We start from the raw sequence: 20,909 nt of genomic DNA, 5'->3' as shown, positions 1-20,909 counted from the left end.
TTAACAGTAAATGGTTAAACAAATTGTGGTATATACATAGAACAGAATGCTAATATGAAAAAGAAAAGAACAAAAAAGTATGAACTATTGATATATACGACAACATAGATGAATATCAAAGTAATTATGTTGAATGTGAGAAGGCAGATTTATTTTTTAAAAAGAGTAGTGTATGATTCTATTTATATAAAATTATAAAAAAACAAAAAAACTAATACATAATGACAAAGAGATCAGTGGTTGCCTAGGGATTGGGGAAATAATAGGAGTACAGGGAATCCTTTGGAGATGATGGAAATATTCACTATCTTGATATAATTATGGTCTCATTAGTATATATATATACATATATATGTCAAATGCATTTAATTGTATACTTTAAATGTATACAGTTTCTTATATTTCAATCATATCTCATAAATATATTAAATAAAAATATATTTTAAGAAATTTAAATTGACCAATAATAATTGTATTCATGGGGTACATAATGATGTTTCAATACATGTTATGTACAATGATCAGATCAGGGTAATCAGTATATCCATCATCTCAAACATTTATCATTTCTTTGTGTTGGGAATATTTGATATCCTCCTCCTCACTTTTTGAAACTATATAAAACATTATTGTTAACTATGGTCATACTACAATAGTATAGAACACTAGAACATATTCTTCCTATCTAGCTATAATTTTGTATCCTTTAACAAATCTCTATCTCTCCCTCCCCTATATCTTTCCCAGTCTCTACTATCCTCTGTTTTCCTCTTTACTTCTATGATATCAACTTTTTTTAGCTTTCACATATGAGTGAGAATATGTAGTGTTTCTGTTCCTGGCTTATTTGATGTAATGTGATGTCCTCCAATTCCATTCATGTTACTTCAAATGACAGGATTTCATTATTCTTTATGGCCAAATAGTATTCCACTGTGTGTACGTACTACTATTTCTTTAACCATTCATCCATTGATGGACACTTAGGTTGGTTCCAAATTTTGGATATTGTGAATAGTGCTGCAATAGACATAGAAATGCAGATGTCTCTCCAATATAGTGATTTCTCTTCCTTTGGATAAATTCCAAGTCATGGGATTGCTGGATCATACAGTAGTTCTATTTGTAGTTTTTTGAGAGACCTCCATACTGTACTCTACAGTGGCTGTACTACTTTACATTCCCACCAAAAATATATAAGAATTCCCTTTTCTTCACGTCCTTGCCAGCATTTATTGTTTGTCTTTTTAATAGCAGCCATTCTAACTAGGGTGAGATGATAGTTCATTGGTTTTGACTGCATTTCCCTGATGATTATTGTTGAACATTTTTTGATATATTTTTTGGCCATTTGTATGTCTTTTGAGAAATGTCTGCTGTGATGATACATATAAAGTAGGAAACAATCTTGTCATGGAATGCCTTCATGTCCAGGAACAGAGAAAGATCTAGCATAGAAGAATCACTAGAGGAAGTAAGAAATTGCAGAGTAACGTCAGTTTGTATGAAAATACTGGGCCCAGACAAACTGTTCTCATCATGGCTTACGCCAGACAAAAGCACACAGGACTGGCTGTATAAGGAAATAGAGAAAGTACTTATCCATGCTGTATGATTTGAAATGCACCAATCTCCTAAATATCTCCCTAACCAGCCTGTCTTTATGACCTAAATATTCCCAGTGGGTCAGAGACCCAAGTTTAAAGCTCCTCTCAGGAAAGCCATTGTTAAGATATACTTGTGTTGACTGGGAACTTAGATTTCTTTAACCTTTCTATAACCCTTATTTCATCAAGAGTGCCCAGTGTCACCTCATGAGTTTAAAAAAGCAGTCAGTACTTAAGTACTGTATTCTATGGGAAATTGGCAAATAGGAAAATGATAAATTTCTAACCCAGATGTTTTATAGAACATGAAGAATGGAAATTGAGGAGTCTCTAGCCCACTTCTGTAATTTGTTGTCTTAAACTGTGTGTTAGGAGTCTAAAGGATTGCACCTATAATTTTCACTTACAAGAACTCCAGTGGGAGCTCAATATATTGCAGACTGCTGTGTTTCCTCTCCATGCTAAAGCAATGTGGTTGGTGTATCTCAATTGCTCAACACATTTACAAAAGTAGCCTACTGGGGGAAGAGCAACAAGATTTCTGCAGAACAAAACCATGTCTTACAAATTTATTATTCTCTGAGTAAGAAATGAGGAAATATTATAGATGAGAGAAACCTATGATTCAGCCAATCAAAATGTACTAATCATCTAATATGTCCCTGGCAATTAGAGCAATGAAAACTACTCCAATTCTAAAAATATATTTGAAATGTTTTTACGTTAAAGATTATTAAAAACTGAACTACTTTAGAACTGTTGTCACTTTGACTCTGGCAAAGAATAAGTAAAGGAACTGCTCTGGAACCTGTGCTTGGGCTGATCTCATTTAACATCTTTAGATTTATTCTAAAGATTTTGTGTTTAGATTTATAACACAATAAATGGTGCACAATTAAGTAAGTCTAAGAATGGAATGAAACTCTATCAGAAAGGGAAGAATCAGTCAAGATATCAAGATAAACTCCAGGAACATCTCGCAAGTTCTTGCCAGTGTGTAGGTGAATCAGAAGCATATTACTCTTTATGATTGGGTCCCTAATAGTAGGTATGGTCCAAGAAAAATTTTCAGGAGCAATTGGGAGTTATTCTCTAAGAACTCATTCCATGTACTGCTTTGATTTTTTAAAGAAATAAAATATTGGTTATTAACATAAAAGGAACTGGAAACAAAGTGGGGTACTCTGAGAGACTGTAGCTCCTGAAACAGTGTGTGAAATTCTGATTGACCCTCAATAATGAGAAAATGGAATAAGTAAAGGACAAAAAAAAATGAGCATCAGAACACGTAGATAAACTCAAAAGATGGAAAGGATTAAGCAAGAAGAAACATGACTAAAAACTATCAAAGTATGAAGCATAGATCAGATAATCATAGATTCATTTAACATTCATGTCCTACAGAAATCCTTTAAAGAAGACAAAATAAGTATTATTAACCCCAGTTTACAAATAATAAAATGCAGGCTTAGAGAAGTTAACAGGTTCATACAATCATCAAATACTGTTATTTGTTATCTTATGCTACAGAGTGCTTTTCACATTATACACTCATTACCCCCAATAAAGCAATACATAAAGGAAGCATAGGTAGACAGAATAAAAAAGTTAGACAAATTGATGAAAAATTGAACCCTAAATGTTTCCTTACAATAACTGGGGTACATTGACTGACTAAGATAGAAATGAAGTAGAACAAAAGAGAAGTGTAGTATACTAGGAGCTCTGAGTTGAGTACCAAGGAATAAAGGTAAAGTGCCATCAAGATAGAAAAGAGTCAAAAAAGGAAAGTAGGGCACCAAAGACACAACTTCACAATTTCACATAGAGCTGATTGTCCATATGTGAAAGGTATAGCATAAGAGTCACCAGATCCAGTGGGGAAAAAAAAAGCAAACCGGTTACCTTAGGAAGCTACACATCAATTCCAACACAATAATGCTCAAAATCAGTCTGGATTCTCTCTTTTCAAAGGTTTTCAGAGACTATAACCCTTTCTTTGAAATACAATTTCTTGTAAATGGATGACTTTTTGAAATATCCCAAAGTTATTTGAAATAAGTTGTTTTTGGAACAAATTCTGTGAAGCACATGAGCAATAAAGTTGGTTCTGCGACTTGTGTTCTTGTGTGGCTAGGAAGTTGGCTTGAGGGGAAACAGGGCCAAAGCTAGGCTTCTCTTTAAGACCTGCTGATTGGGATTGTGGTCCCAGTCCTTCACACCATCTCCCTCCCACAGCGACCCAATTGCTGGGTGGATTTTCTTGGAGAGGAGTGGGTGTTTCATGATTCCCTTCATTGGAGTGAATAATTGAAAGTGGAGAGTGATGTGTCAGTGCTCCTTTGAAGGATGTAATTAGGTAATATCATGCAAGAAGGAAACTGCCATAAAGCTAATAAAATGCAAATGAGAAGGAACTACAGCACTGCTCATCTGCATCATCTTATTTGTAGAATTTAAGATGAAACAATAAAGAGGAACCAAGAAGTTATATATATTCATCAGAATTGCTGGAGAGTCCTGACCTCTGGCTATCAATCAAAGGGGAGCATCCACTACTGAAAGTTTGTCTTCACTGTACTTTGATCTGAAATAGGAAGAAGAATAAAAAGTGGTATCTCGAATGGATTGGAGGTGATATTTTGATTATATCAATAGTTCTAAAACTTTTCTCATTCATGAGCTGTTTGGGAACATTTGAGTAGATCGTCTATTCACACCTAAATTCTCCTGCTCACAAAGATGTCAAGAAAATACTTTTATTCCCCCTTAATTCCTGGAGCTGAATATATGTCAAAGTCATTGATGACTGTGTTGGTCATAATTTGTCCAAATGCTTTGAAATGCATTTATATTTCCTGTCACACTTACCTCTTTGGCTGACGAATTTATTTTATGAGTTTCAAAAATTGCCATCTCTGGCCGGGCGCGGTGGCTCACGCCTGTAATCCTAGCACTCTGGGAGGCCGAGGTGGGCAGATTGCTCAAGGTCAGGAGTTCAAAACCAGCCTGAGCGAGACCCCGTCTCTACCATAAAAATAGAAAGAAATTAATTGGCCAACTAATATATAGAATATAAAAAAATGAGCCGGGCATGGTGCCGCATGCCTGTAGTCCCAGCTACTCGGGAGGCTGAGGCAGGAGGATTGCTTGAGCCCAGGAGTTTGAGGTTGCTGTGAGTGAGGCTGACACCACGGCACTCACTCTAGCCTGGGCAACAAAGCGAGACTCTGTCTCAAAAAAAAAAAAAAAAAAAAAAATGCTATCTCCCTGTCCCATGACTTTGAGGTTAGAAAATAAGCAAATCTCTATTCACCTTATCCATACTACCTATAATTATTTAGACTTAATTACTTCTAATTAGATTCCTTATTTCCAGACTCAAAATCCCCATCTAACCTTAAATAAACAAACAAAAAATCCTTTTTAAAATTCCTAACGCCTCCAGTTATTTTGGTCTTTTCTTCTTTGGATCTTTTCAATTTATTGCAAATGTGTTTTTTAGGGATAACAGCAAGAACTATGTAAATCCTTTCAAGCAGAGACATAACAGGTTAAAACTTTCTTTCTAACATAGTTCTTAATGGTTTTCTTCATTTTCTAGGCCTTTTTGGCTGATGCAGAATATTTGGTAAAAATTCAGGGGTCAATCTGTAATGACTCTGGGTTTTCCTTAAGCAGAATGTGATAAGGAATAGAGATTTTCATTTTATAGGTATATTTTAGATTATTTTTCCTAATTTTATTACTTTTTCATCACATGCATTATAACATTTCTTAAGGCTCTGCTCACTGACACAGACTCTTAAGATTATTCTATAATCTCTTTACCTCTGGGGTAGCTTTCCACCACCTGCAGAGATTTGTGTATCTCAGAGCATGAGATTTCACTGTGCACTCCTTCCTCATCATTATTTATAAACCTATTCAGTAGACTCTGCCCCGGATGAATTCTTGAGTAATCTTGAATAATTAAATGAGTATCCAAAGACACTGGTTTCAGGAGATTAAGGTTGTTGAGTACAGGTGTTAGTAATAATCTCTAAGACTAAATATGACCAAAATCTATGTCTTGAGATGCTCTTAACAGAAGGGCTACAATGGAATGTGACAATTGCCTGCACTATCTCTCTAGGTTGAAAAACCAACAAGTTTACATCCACCGGATTTTATTCCCTTATTTGCCTATTTATTTACTCAAAGAAATGTTGCCATAGTTGAAATAGGTTGTTTTTGTTTTAGCCTTGAATCATCTAATTTTGCTCAACTTGCCCAGTATGGAGGGGAGATTCACCAATTGGCCTCCACTGGGACCAATTATAAGTGAGGGTCACATCTGTAATTCTCTGACCTCATGGTCCAGAAGTAAGCTACATCTCCCATTTTCATCCTTGGAGTCCTATGGAATTTACAGGTGCACAGATGGGTGTTATTTCGTATTAAAAAGATATCTTCATCTGCTTTGCTAATTTGACTACGAATAAGACTAAGTTGAATGTTCTTAGAACTTCTTAGATATATATTCCATATAGCTTAACCACTGTTTCCTGCATTGTTCACCCCTTTATAGAGAGAGAGTTGGGGGGCAGGGAAGAGCTTTTTAGATTTCTGTGGGGTTATAAGACTAAAAGAAGTAGCTTGTGTTTGTCTACTCTGAGAACTTGTTAAAAGTTGTTTGTTGAACACCTACCTTGGGGGCACAGACATAATCACATACTTTCCTGAGAATTCTGAACCCATGGCCAAGTATAGGTATGGAAGTGTGGTGGTAGAGTTAATGTCAATGGAAAAAGGGGCCCAGAGAACTAAGAAAAGTGGCCAGTAAAGGGGACAGTGGGAAGGAGGGAGACAACCTAGAGAGACAGTGCAGGCAGTGGTCACACTCCACTGCAGCCCTTTGGTTACTCCCTTGAAACACCTCAAGCCATAGGTTTTGGTCACATGAGGTTTTAGAGACTATTAGTAACTGCCTATACCCAAGAACCTTGCTGTCCTCAAACCACAGATGTTCTTTTTACAACTTTATATTTTCATTGACTTCTTTTGTGATGTACCAGAAACTAGAAAATCCAATGCATTTTCTTTGACACCAGGCTTGTTCTAGCTATTTAATGAGGGGACTATTCACTGAGCCTGCCCCTCAGTCTTACCCTGGGTTGATCAACCAAGGTCAAGATTTGTCCACATACACATGGCAGCAGAACTTTTCCAAGAATTGTCAAGGGGCCATGGTGCAAAGCCTTATGGACCTAGATTTCATGTTAAAACACAACAATCAGCCCCCTGGCCTGACATGAGCCCAGGGAGCACCATGTCATGGCACTACATGATAAATACTAAAAATGAACACATTTGATATTTTACTCTGATTACTCCAATTACTCTTATTTGAGCTTTACAAATTATACAGGTGTATTAAATTATCCCATGTAACCTACCCAAAAATATGTTCATTTATTATATACCAATAACAAGAATTGAACACATTTTCATCTTTTTTTTTTTTTTTTGGCAGAGTCATGACACCTGGAGAGCAATTCATCTGCAGAAGTTGATATTTACTCAGGACAAGGAAAACTATCATTACAAAGTAAGATATACAAAAAACAATTCCCAGTAAGCAAGATTTTTGCAGCTTGTGCTGCTATAAATTCATATTACCAACTGAATTTGGGAAAAACTATATGTAAATTCTACAAAGCAGACATAGCAGTACCCTTTTCAAGTGCTCGTCATACTTATCTCGGTTTCTAGAATTCCACAATTAATCTGAAAGGGTAACTGAAATGGCACTTATAAGAACCATAGATTAATTGAAAAAGTTAATTACCCATATTTGTTAATAGTAGAAATAATAATGGTTAATATTTATGGTGTCCCTTCCACATATTGGGCTTTATGCTGAGCACTTTATATGCTTTATATCATTTAATCCTAACAGTAATATTATAAGGTAGATACAATTATTATTCCCAATATATAGTCATGTGCTGCATACTGACATTTCTGTCAATGATGAGCACATATAGGACGGTGATCCCATAAGATTATAATAGAGCTGAAAAATCCTTATTGCCTCATGATGTGTGACCATTGTAATGTAGTAGCCCAATGCATGACTCACGTGTTTGTGGTGATGCAGGTGTAAACAAACCTACGGCGCTACCAGTCATATCAAAGTATAGCACATACAGTTATATACTGTACATAATACTTGATAATGATAACGAATGACTATGTTACTGATTTGTGTATTTATTATGCTATAGTTTTTATTGTTATTTTAGAGTGTGCTCCTTATATTTTAAAAAGTTAACTGTAAAATAGCTTCAGGCAGCTCCTTCAGGAGGTATTCCAGAAGAAGGCATTGTTATCCTAGAAGATGACAACTCCATGCATGTTGTTGCTTCTGAAGACCTTCCAGTGGGACAAGATGTGGTTTGTGTCTTAGTTTTTAACAAAACAGTTTAAAAAGCAAAAAAAATTTAAAAATAGAAAAAGCTATATGCTAAGGCTATAAAAATATTTTTGTACAGCTGTACAATGTGTTTGTGTTTTAAGTTGTGTTATTAAAAAAGTCAAAAAGTCAAAAAATTTACAAAGTTGATAAAGTAAAAAAGTTATAGTAAGTTAAGATTAATTTATTACTAAAAAAAGAAAATTTTAGTTATAAATTTAGTGTAGTCTAAGTGTACAATGTTTATAAAGTCTATAGTAGTGTATAGTAACGTATGAGAAAAGTAAAATCCTAAGCCCTCCAAATGACTGAACAGTCCCCCTCTGTCCAAGGGGATGCTAGAGAAACCTTAAAAACTGAGTTCCCCAGCACCTAAGTGGTCACATAGGTACTACAGTAAAAGGGTATTGGGCAGGTGGGAGGGGGGAGGGGGCGGGTATATACATACATAATGAGTGAGATGTGCATCATCTGGGGGATGGTCATGATGGAGACTCAGACTTGTGGGGGGAGGGGGGGAAATGGGCATTTATTGAAACCTTAAAATCCGTACCCCCATAATATGCCGAAAAAAAAATGCAATATATCTCCACAGTAAAAAAAAAAAACAAAAAAAACTGAGTTCCCAGCCATGATGGATGGGAGGTCAGACAGTCCTCCTGATACCCGCTCCCTCACTAACCACTATTAGACTTTCTTTGCTAAGGGCTAAACAGAAACTAGTCCTTTTGAAAGCCTTGCTCCGCTGTTGATTTCAAACCACTGCTTGACACTGACCCTCCTTTTTGCGATTTTGACACAACTGATCATCATTCCTTCCTGCTAAAGGACCACCTGACTATGGACTGGTCCTGGCCTGTTTACGGAGGCTGCACCCTGGGTGCCTTCATGTCTTCTGCTTCACCTTTTGACGGATAGGGCCTAATTACAGAACAGTTCAATGTGAAGTCTCCACCCCGAGGTGAACATGGGATATATAACATACATGTTAGCTTACTACATACGCATGTACCAACCCTTGTGAATATTCATGTTTCTCCTATAACCTGTTAAATATATGTATATTTAGCCAACCAGTTCAGCATAAATTCTGGTCCTTCTTCAAAGCGCCTGCTTTTCAGTTTTAGCCCGAGGCCTCTGCTTTCCATCTGCAGGTTTTGATACCCCCTTTTAGAAATAAAGCTCTCCTTTCCAAATTTATAGATTTTATGACTTTTTCAGTCAACATTCACTGACCACTCATTCACTGATTTACCCAGAGCAACTTCCAGTTTTGCAAGCTCCATTCATGGTAAGTGTCTTCTACAGGTGTACCCTTTTTTTACACTATATTTTTGTGTACCTTTACTATGTTTATAAACACAAATACTTATCATTGGGTTACAATTTGTTACTGTACTGTACTCAGTACAGTAACATGCTTCACAGGTTTGTAGCCTAGAAGTATCAATGGAAAAGAACCCAAACTCTGTAAAATAATTTAAAAAGTTTTATTCTGAACTGAATATGTGTGATCATGACCTAGAGAGCCACACTCAAGAAGCCCTGAGCAAGCACTCTCTGTGGTTGAGTTTGGTTTTATACATTTCAGGGAGGCAGAAATTACGTGTAAAGTTGTAAATCAATACATGGAAGGTTTACATTGGTTTGGCCTAAAAAGGTAGGACATCTTAAAGCAGGAATTACAGGTTATAGGTGGCTTTAAAGATTCTTTGATTTGCAATTGGTTAAAGAAATCAAGGTTTGTCTACAGCCTTGGAATGTTTTAAATTAAGGTTAGGAAGTCTAATCAGAGACAAGTCACAGGACATATAATCTATACTCACACTCACATCATCTGTTAAGTATAATAAAGTGATGATCTGAAGATGTGGTTTAAGCTATGTCTTGCACAGCCTTGGACCTGCTAATGAGTTACAAAGGATATTCCCAAGAAAGAAGGGGGCATGATGAGACATCATGTCTAACCTTCCTCCTCAAGGCCAGCAACTCAGCTTTAGGGTATTTCTGGGGTCCTCTTGGCCAAGAAGGAGTGCATTCAGTCAGCTGGGGAGCTTAAGATTTTATTTTAGTTCATAGGAGTGATAGGCTATAGTCCAGGCGTCCTCAAACTACAGCCCGCAGGCCACATGCGGGTGTTTTTGCCCATTTGTTTTTTTACTTCAAAATAAGATATGTGCAGTGTGCATAAGAATTTGTTCATAGTTTTTTTTAAACTATAGTCTGGCCCTCCAACAGTCTGAGGGACAGTGAACTGGCCCCCTGTTTAAGAAGTTTGAGGACCCCTGGGCTATACTATATAGCCTAGGTATGTAGTAGGCTATACCATCTAGGTTTGTGTGAGTATACTCTATGATGTTTGCACAACAATGAAATCACCTAATGATGCATTTCTCAGAACATATTCCTGTTGTTAAGTGATGCATGCATAGATAAGGAAACTGAGGATCAAAGAATTTAAAGAATTTCATTAGATCTCACAACTACTAAGTGGTGGAGCCACCATTCAAACTCAGCTCTACCTGTCTTCTAGGCCTTTCAAATAGCTCTACCTAGCTTTTGTCTCGGTCCAATTGTGTCAAAAGAAGAAAAACTGATTAGAAGTAGAAAAGAGAATAATTGGACCAGAAACTTTGAATTAGGTTGTGTAAAATGTCAAAAGGTGGTGATTTTGTAAAAAAGCAATCATTCTCCTCTGGCTTTCCCTAGGGCATCACTAGATCTCAAGTTGTATTCTAAAAAATGTCCTATCACAAAGTTTGTAGTATAATAAGAAATATATTTGGTCTTTGTCCCAGGTTCCTGGCTCAGAGCTCCTAAATCCCTTGGAATATCCTCAGTGATAGGAATGTGTTTTGTTATTCATAATGAGCCCATTTTGATTACACCTGAGTTTATCCTAATGCGACCACTTAGGGTGGGGTCCCCTAGATAGTCTCAGGATGGGAACAGTCAGTAGAAAGACAGAGTAATTAGAGGGTTGAAACTTTCAGCTCCACCTACCAAGCTCTGGGGAGTGGGAGGTGGAGCTGGAGATCAAGGTCTATGAAAACTCTGGAAGAATGAGATTTGATGAATGTCTGTATTGAAGAACACTTTAAAGTACTGCAAGACCAGCACACCCAGAGAGAGCATGGAAGCTCCAGGCACCCTCTGCTCCGTACCTTACTCCATACCTTGTCTTTCATCATGGCTGTTCCTGACTTGTATCCTGTATAAAACACTGGTTAACATATGTAAAGTGTTTCTCTGAATTCTGTGAGCCATTGAATTGAAACTGAGGAGGGGATTGTAGGAACTCCTGATTTATAGCTAGCTTGTGAGAAGGATGGGAGGCCCACACTTGTGACTGGCATCTGAAATGGGGGTAGTCTTGTGGGCCTGAGCACTTAACAGTTAACCTGTGGGGGGGTTCTGATGCTAATTCCAGGTGGACAGTATCATGATTTAATTTAGGTGTAGGATGCCCATCTGGTGTCAGAGAATTGACTGGGTGTGGGAAAAACCCCATATATCTGATGTCAGAAGTGTTCTGTGTGAGTGTAGAGAAAGAGTGTGTGTTTTTCAGAATGGTTTATTTACAAGGTTGTATGATCAGCAGAGGTCATAAAGTATGGGTTGTTCTAATCATACCATCATGTAAACAAATACTGTTGGCTGTTTTGGCCCAGAGATACAGGGAGAATTATTTTTGAGAATCCTAATATCATGTATACAAATTGCCTGAGTTATTTTCCAAGTGAAATAATGAATGTTATATCACATTTACTTCTGTATTTTCCCTTATGTATTTCTCCATGCTATTTTTAATGTGGGGCTTTTTACTCCCATTATATTCTTTCCCCAGGGGGGATCTGTGACGGCAGCAATATTCATTCTAAAGATTTGGGTCAGAGTAGTTAAACAGAAAGGACCTTTTTGATGAAACTAGATGTATGAAAAGAGACATTAAAAGTGATTAACTCTTCTGTGTTAATTTGGCAGTAAATTATCTGGAAATAAGCCTCTCAAAATTCACTGTCACTGAGTTTGTTATGACTTTATGTTAAGTCAACTTCTCAGTGCAAACAACTGAATGAGGAAAAACATACCGAATTATATACAAAACAACAGGTGATGGAATTCTCGCTTTTTAGCTTATCAATAGAAGCCATAGACATAGGGATTTTGTTTGTTCATTTTCTTTTGTTTTTTGGTCCAAGTTGCAAGCCACGCTGGTCATCTTTGCCCCGTTTAGGTTACTCACACTGATGTTGCTGTGTATTGATCCGTAATCCTAGAATTACTGCAAAAGAGAGTTGGCCACACTTCCCTGACTCTTGGAAGAAGAAAGTGTGTGTGTCTAGGAGCTCAGCCCAGGACTGAACTCCCAGGAAGTGAGCCATGAGTCACATAGGATGTGCTTGTTGTCTGTGGAGGTCACATGTTTCTGTCAAAAGCACTGAAACATAGGAGTCAGGCAGGACTAGGTTTGAATGCCAGTTTGTCTCCCCTACATTATTAATTTAAAAATTAGAGGGGAACGTTGCCTTTAATCACCCTCTGACATTTTGTCTGTCCTAAAATACCGCATCCTCCCTGCAGCCCCATCTAACTGTAGCAGTCTGTGTTAGAAAAGATAGCTCGTACCTGTTCCTGGCGATTCACAGCTGCCCTTAACAAGATATCCGGAGGCTGCAAGGAACTGGAAATCAATAGAAAAATCATTCCACTCATGAAACTTTGATTTTCTTCAGCTTCTCTAAGATGTACCTCAAGTTGTTTTTCCCCCTTTTATGTCAAGATATAAAAGATACAAAATATATGATACGTACAAGGTGTCTGCATGATATATTTATGTGTGTGTGTGGGGGGGTGTTGGACACCCTACTCACAGCTGGGTTATTTTCCTCACTTTTCTTGGGATTGGAAAAGAAACAGAAACATCATGGAATCTCAATTACATATTATTTCTCTGGAAATTAGTTTCCCAGCAACTTCATACGTCCATAACGTACTTGGGAAACAGAAGTAATAAAAAAAACAAAAAAGACAATGGAAATACCCGACTGCCACAATCCTCCCACTCCCGCCCCACCCCCACCAAAGAAAAGATGCTGACAAGAAATGCAGTCTGCTGGCTGCAGGTGCCCTGCCAGACACAAGCGACAGCTGATAGTCTGGCAACAAAGTAAGAGCCAAAAAACCCTTAAAACAGAGGACAACTCTTTTAAAAAGCAGAGCAATCGAGGCCACTCAACAAAGAGACACCTCTTATGTACCTCAACAGTCATTATGGACATCACTGTATTATAACAAAGGATTTTTTTCCCCAAAAAGATAACCCTCAGCCGTCAACAAATTATTAAATTGTATTTAACCTATGTTGCTTAAGAACGCAGTGAAATATCTGAGACTATTTTAGAAGATCATCCAGAAAAACATTAGAAATTTAAAATACTTTGGCATGTGAAGGAATAATCTTTTGATAGATAGAAAATTAATTTATGTTGGTCAGCTCATTCCGGGGTAATAGAGGCATCTCTGTCTTTGATAAGCTCTACCAGTGAGTCTCATAACATTTTTAACGTGAGCTTTCTTTTCCTCCTAAAAACATGCATGCGGCTTACAATTCTGAATACCGTTCCGTGAGGGCCGTGAGGGTTTCTTTGCGTCAGTTCCTGCTCTAACCACCTGAATACATAGTGCACTGGTCTTTCTTGTGATCTTACCAAATTTCATCATCATTGGTGTATCTGTGGCACATAGAGTACCTGGGATGAGTTCACTGACACCATGCAATATGGCCTGTGTAGATCTAGAAAAACAGATATAATCACATATCAGAGCTGGTAGGGGCTAGAGATATCTAATCCAAGAATTTTAATTTAGAAATGGAGAAATTGAGGTCCAGTAGCTTCTCAAGGTACGTGGCTGGTGAATCCACAGCCCAGCATCAGGATCTAGGTCTCCCGACCCCAGTCCTGTCCAGCACCCTCATCACGCTTCCATCAAATGTGAGCTCATGATGAGGTGTCTGTGAGATATCTTCAAAAGTGCCCAGAACCCATGAGTTAGACTTTTAATAAAAAGCTACTATTGAACTAATAAGAATATAAAATGATATTCACTAATTAACTACTCTACAAATGCTTGGCTAACTGTGGGTACTGACAACCCACAGTTTTACTGAAGGAAAAGTCAAAGAGATAAAGAAAACATTAATGTATGCTAATCATTAGTAGATGGTCTCTTAAACCATGTTCCCAGGCCCAAGTTCTGAGGCAATGAGACAGAGAAGGAGGGATTGGGGGCATAGGGGCTCCCACCTACAGAGCCTCTCTTCAGCTATCTGTGTTATATTCTAGAATTCTGCATGAGGCTTCTTCATTAAAATAGTTTATTGCTGGAAACAAGGTCTGAGAAACCACTTTGGGTGGTTCTGGGCCCGGTTCCTCAGCTGGAATACTTGTGCCCTGCTAGCTTAGACCAGAGGCTGGGGTTCCCCAGGCTTTGCTTATAGCCCCTCCCTTTGGGCCTTCCTTTCCCTTGCTCCTTCTCCACCTTGGGGGTCTTCGAGAAATCTGCTTCCTCATTGCAGCTGAGGGCTTTGTTTAGGAGAGGCTTACGTAGCAGTTCCCTGCTGGATAGATGAGCAGGTTCCCTTCTAGTCTGGCTCCAACATCCGAGGTGGTCTTCTAGGAATCAGTAGTCTGTACCCTACAGATGTCAAGCCATGAATAACAATTGCCTATCCAGCTACTTCAAAAATTGCCTTTACAGTGTCAGTCTGGAACAGTCCATTTATTTAAGAGTCTATTAAATATTTAATAGACTCTATTACAGAGACTATTTTGAAATATTTTTTATTGTGGTAAAAAATACACAACAAACCTGGTGGCTTATAAACAATAGAAATTTATTTCTGACCATTCTGGAGGCTTTCAAGTTCAAGATCAAGGCATCAGCAGGTTGGGTGTTTGGAAAGGGCCTGCTTACAGGTTCACTTGGGGCACCTTCTTGTTGTGTCCACACTTGGCAGAAGAGGCAAACAAGCTCCCTCAGAACTGTTTTATAAGGATATTAATCACATCCATGAGGGCTCCACCCTCATGACCTAATTACCTCCTAAAGGCCCTACTTCTTAACACCATCCTCTTGGGGGTTAGGATTTCAACTTAGGCATTTTAAGGAGACACATGCATACCATAGAAATCTCTTATTAGATTTATGATTTACAAATATTTTCTTTCATTCTGGGGGTTTTAGTTTCACTCTGTAGATAAAGTCTTTGGATGCACAAAAGCTTTCATTTTGTTGAAGTCCAATTTATCTATTTTTTTCTTCTCTCCTTGTGCTTTTGTGTCATATCTAAGAATTCATTACCAAATCCCATGTCATAAGGATTTATTCCTATGTTTTCTTCTAAGAGTTTTATAGTTTTAAATTTTATATTTAGGTGTTTGATCTATTTTAAGTTAACATTTATATATAGTTTCAGATAAGGGTCCAACTTCATTTTTTTGCATGTGGATATCCAGTTTTCCTAACACCATTTGTTGAAAAGACCATCCTTCCCCCATCAAATAATCTTGGCACCCTTTGACCATATCTACAAGGATTTATTTCTAGGCTTTCTATTCTACTGCATTGGTCTGTATGCCTATCCTTATTCCAGGGCCACACTGTCTTGTTTACTGTAGCTTAGCAGTAAGTTTTGAAATAAGGATGTATGAGTCCTCTAACTTTGTTCTTCTTTTTTAAAAACTGTTTTCAAACAGTTTTTGCTGTTTGGGACACAGTGCAATTCCATATGAGTTTTAGGATTTTTTTTTCCTGTTTCTATAAAAGACCAGGGGGATTTTGATAGGGACTTCTTTCAGTCTGTAGATCACTTTGGGTAAATTTTCTTCTTTCTTCATGCTTTTTCCAGTTCCCTAAGATGTGGAGTTAGATTTTAATTTGATATATTTCTTCTTTTTTAATGTATGCATTTGCAGCTATAAATTTGCCTCTTAGTCCTTCTTTTGCTGCATTCCATAAATTTTGATACGTTTTGTCTTCATTTTCACTTATCTTAAGGTATTTTCTAATTTCCCTTGTGATTTCTTTTTTGGCCCATTGGTGGTTTAAGAGTGTGTTACTTAATTTCCACATATTTGTGGCAGTAACAGTGGTCCTACCTTGTGACATGCACTAAGGGGTTGTATTGACTATGGAGAATTTAAAGCAGTAATAAAACTGATGGACATTCGTTTGTGTTATGTGTCAAGAATTTTAAACAATGTCAGTGAAAAAAAACCTTTGTCGGTCTAATAATCTAAATAATCACTGTAGTTGCTACTGAATTTTAATAATATATATTTAGTTTCAGTTACATTGGGGTTTAGAAAACAATACCCCAAAATGAAGGCCTCAGCGGCAGCCTCAAAAGCAAAAATTTTTCTCTCACTTTCTCCTGCCCTCCTATCAATTCCATGCCCTCCTGAGACTAGCAATAGAAACTAGAATCCCTCTTCCCCAAGGTGGGCCATAGAAACCAGAGCACTTTTTTCACCAAAGCCAACCATGAAACCTAAAAAATATTACTCTAACTTTCCCTCTGCCCTATCTAAAAACTGGCCATACAGAAATTACCTGACCTACCTTGTTTGAGTGTAAGTGATAACACCCCCATTCCAGAGAGGGTCCTATCTCATACCCAGAAAGAAGGAATGTGTACTCAGACAGGCCAAAAAGAATCTAGACAGGCCTCGCTGGGTTTTCGTACTTGGTCTCTTAGCGTTTGAACATACCCTTTTTGTCCAGTCATTTGGACAGCTATCTATACTTTGTTGAATGTAGCATAAAAATGGACAATTTCCTCTGTATCTTTGGGTCTTCATTCTGAAGGCTCCCATATGCACACGTTAAATAAATTTGTATGCTTTTTCTGCTATGAATCAATCTGCCTCATGTCAGTGATTTTTTAGTGAACCTTTGGGGGGCCAAGGGCCTTGGCCTCTACAGTGAACACTTTTATTACTTATCTTTTAATAAACGTTGTATTCTACATTAACAGTTAATTCAAAGAACTTCCAGTTATTGGCCAGATACAGAGGCTCATGCCTGTAATCCTAGCACTTTTGTAGGCTAAGGCAGGAGAATCACTTGAAGCCAGGAGTTTGAGACCAGCCTGAGCAACACAGCAAAAATATACCTTTACAAAAAAAATTTAAAAATTAGTCAAACATGTAGGTGTGCACTTGTAGTCCCAGCTACTTAGAAGGCTGAGGCAGGAAGTTTGCTTGAACCCAAGAGTTGAAGTTCAGTGAGCTATGATGATGCCACTGCACTCTAGCCTGGATAACAGAGCGAGACCCTGTCTCCAAAAAAAACTAAAACAAGAACTCCCAGTTATATATGCAAGGTTCTTCTTTTGGGGAGGAAGGACTCGAGTTCTGTGTTTTTATCTTTATGATGATGAAGCTATCATTATTTATTTAGAACCTGCAGTTTATATGCAGGAATATATAATACCATAGGAGTTAGAAATACAAACTGCACACAAGAGGAGCTTGAAAATCCCAAACCACCACAAATTTCAAAAGTTTTCAACAAAAGCAATTAGAATACATGACAAATTTTCTGAAGAAATTTAGTGAAAATTTCTTGACTACAGACATGTTTGAAAATCACTACAGTTCACTCTGAAGAAAAAAATAACATGGAATACATTAAAATTTCTAGAATTTTTATGATACGAGTTTTTTCATAAACCTCCAACAAATTTTGTTAAGTATGTATGTTTCATGTGAAAGTAACTTTTTAATATTAAAAGTAATAAAAAACATGTATCGCCCATTTTCTTATTGTTAAATAAGTACATATATAATTCAAAACCATTAGTACAGTCTTCATTGATGATATGTTACCTATCAATTTCTGCCTTTTAAAAAAGTTATAGTATACATCAATGTAAGCATAATTTAATTTTTAGCTAATTTAAAAATCTCCAGGGCCTTGTTTTATAAGAGTATTCTATACTGATAAAGTAAATAATAATTATGATGCTGCTAACAAAGTACTTACAGCAGCATGTTTCTTTTGTTCCTTTCAAATCTGTTATCAGCAAGTTCTTTTTCCTTCAGTAAATGAGATGGATGGGGTGTCATACATTTTATCCTATTTAAGTGGTCTGCCAACAACATTTTTTGAATGCCATTGACATAAAGGGATCAGAAAATATGTTATTCTAGATCAAAACCCTGCTATCTCACTTCTGGAAATTTGTTGAAATTTTTCAACTGCTAATGTCTGCTCCATCACCACCCTGGGCTCTTCCAGTTTCTTTTCTTTTGTGCATGTTAGCTACAGAGAAATAAATTAAAAGTTAAATAAAAATCAATATATATTAATTGTAGTAAATAAAATGTAAAATATAGTAAAACACAAAGAGAAAAATCTTCTTATTCAATACCCAGAGTGAAGTAACTATTGGAAGGTATACAAGCAGTCTTCAAAAAATTCATGGAAATTGTGCATTATGGAAAAAACTATGCATGGATTTAAATTTTTTTTCACCAGTATATTTGTACTAATCTGTTATATTAAAATTACATGTCTGAACAGGATCTAGTTTGAGGCACTAAGAAGGATAAGATGTCAGTTTGAAAAGAGCCCCCATTGGAGCAAACTTCTGCTAAATGGAAGCGAGAAAATTGAAAGTTCTGCTAAATTTGAAGCAAGAGAAAATATCAAATTTATGGTGAAGTTTGGGTGGAAGAATTGTAAAATCATTGATGCTTTATGAAAAGTTTACAGGGACAATGCCCTGAAGAAATCAGTAGTTTACGAAAGGAAAACTTTTTTTTAAGAAGGGATGAAATGACGTTGAAGATGAAGCCCACAGCAGCAGACCATCCACATCAATATTCCAAAAAAAAAAAAAATTGTATTATTTGTGACCTAATTGAAGAAGACTGGCAATTAATAGCACAAACAATAGCCAGGACCACAGACATCTCAATTGACTCAGCTTACAAATCAAATTCTGACTGAAAAATTAGAAGTTAGGCAAAGTTTCCATTCTATGGGTACCAAAATTGTTGCACCCAGATTGGCTGCAGACAAGAGCAGAGCTTTCAATGGAAATTTTAAACAAGTAATATCAAGATCCTGAAGCATTTCTTCAAAGAATCATAACCTAAACATTTGTACCCCTATAATATGCTGAAATTAAAAAAAAAATAAATTAAAAAAAGAATTGTAACAAGAGATGAAACATGGCTTTACCAGTATGATCCTGAAGACAAAGCACAATCAAAGCAATGGCTATCAAGAGGTGGAAGTGTCCAGTCAAAGCAAAAACGGACTGGTCAAGAGCAAAAGTCATAGCAACAGTTTTGGGGATGCTCAAGACATTTTACTTATTAACATCTGTTTATTATGAGAGTGCTTTGAGAAAGTTAACCAAAGCTTTAGCAAAACAAAAACAAACAAACAAAAATACTCCTGGGACAGTTTCACCAGAAAGTCCTTCTCCACCAGCATATAATGCTCCTGCTCCTTCCTTTCAACAAACAAGGGCCATTTTGTGAGTGTCAGTGAGAAATCATTAGGCATTCACCACACAGTCTTGATTTGGCTCCTTGTGACTTCTTTTTGTTTGCTCATATAAAAAAAATCTGTAACAGCATTCATTTTTTTCAGTTAATAATACAAAAAGACTGCATTTACATGGTTAAATTCCCAGCACCCTCATTTCTTTAAGGATGAACTAAATGGCTGGAATCATCACTTCAGTCTTGAACTTATGTTGAGAAATAAAGTGTATAATTTTTATTTTTATCTTTTAATTCCATTTTCTAAGAACTTTTTGACATCCCCTTGTATATAGCCTTCCCATGCACATACATGACTTCATATGTATATGAAACTTTATACATATATATAATTTTCTCTTTTTTTTCTTTTTTTTTCTTTTAGACAGGATCTCGATATGTTGTCCAGGTTGGTCTCTAACTTCTGGGCTCAAGTGATCCTCCCGCTGTGGCCTCACAAAGTGCTAGGATTACAGGTGTGAGCCGCTGCACCCAACTCCTATATATAATTTTTTTGAGACAAAATCTCTCTCTGTCACCCTGGTTAGAGTGCACACAGCTCACTGCAACCTCAAACTCCTAGACTCAAGTGATTCTCCTGCCTGAGCCTCCAAAGTAGCTGGAACTACAAGTGTGTGCCACTATGCCTGGCTAATTTTTTCTATTTTTATAAAGATGGGATCTTGCTCTTGCTCAGGCTGGTCTTGAACTCCTGGCCTCAACCAATCCTCCCACCTTGGCTCCCAGAGTGCTAGGATTATAGGCACGAACCACTGCGCCTGACCAACCCCTATTTTTCTAATGTTACTTTTCCACAAATGTAAACATTTCCTCGTTTAATTATATTTTTCAACACTTTGACTTTAAATGTCATATATTATAATTAATGTAACAAATCTTCTATTGTTGAGTATTTAAGCTGCTTCTAAGTTTTCGTTGTTATACATACTGCTGTGATGAACATCCCTGTAAAATGGGCATGCATACAAGCACAGATGCTAGACTATTTCCTGGGGATAAAGATCTACAAATCAAATTGATAAACCAAATTACACATCCATTTCTAAAGCCTTTGATTCTTGTTATTAACTTGCCCTACAGAAAGGAAACATCAGTTTAAACTCCCTGCAACAAATTATGAGAATGCCCTCTTTCCCCACATCGTTTTTCCAATTTTAATATGGTAGAGATGTGAGCTTACTAAATGCTGAATGGAAAAATCCAATAGAGTGGCAATGATTGAAGGAGAGAGAAATGGGGAAGAATAATTGGCAGAGTGAGTTC

The sequence above is a fragment of the Microcebus murinus genome, chromosome 2 (assembly GCF_040939455.1).
Source record: "Microcebus murinus isolate Inina chromosome 2, M.murinus_Inina_mat1.0, whole genome shotgun sequence".
Lineage (NCBI taxonomy): Eukaryota > Metazoa > Chordata > Mammalia > Primates > Cheirogaleidae > Microcebus > Microcebus murinus.
The sequence above is the reverse complement of the archived record's forward strand: the minus strand, read 5'-3'. Positions refer to the sequence as shown.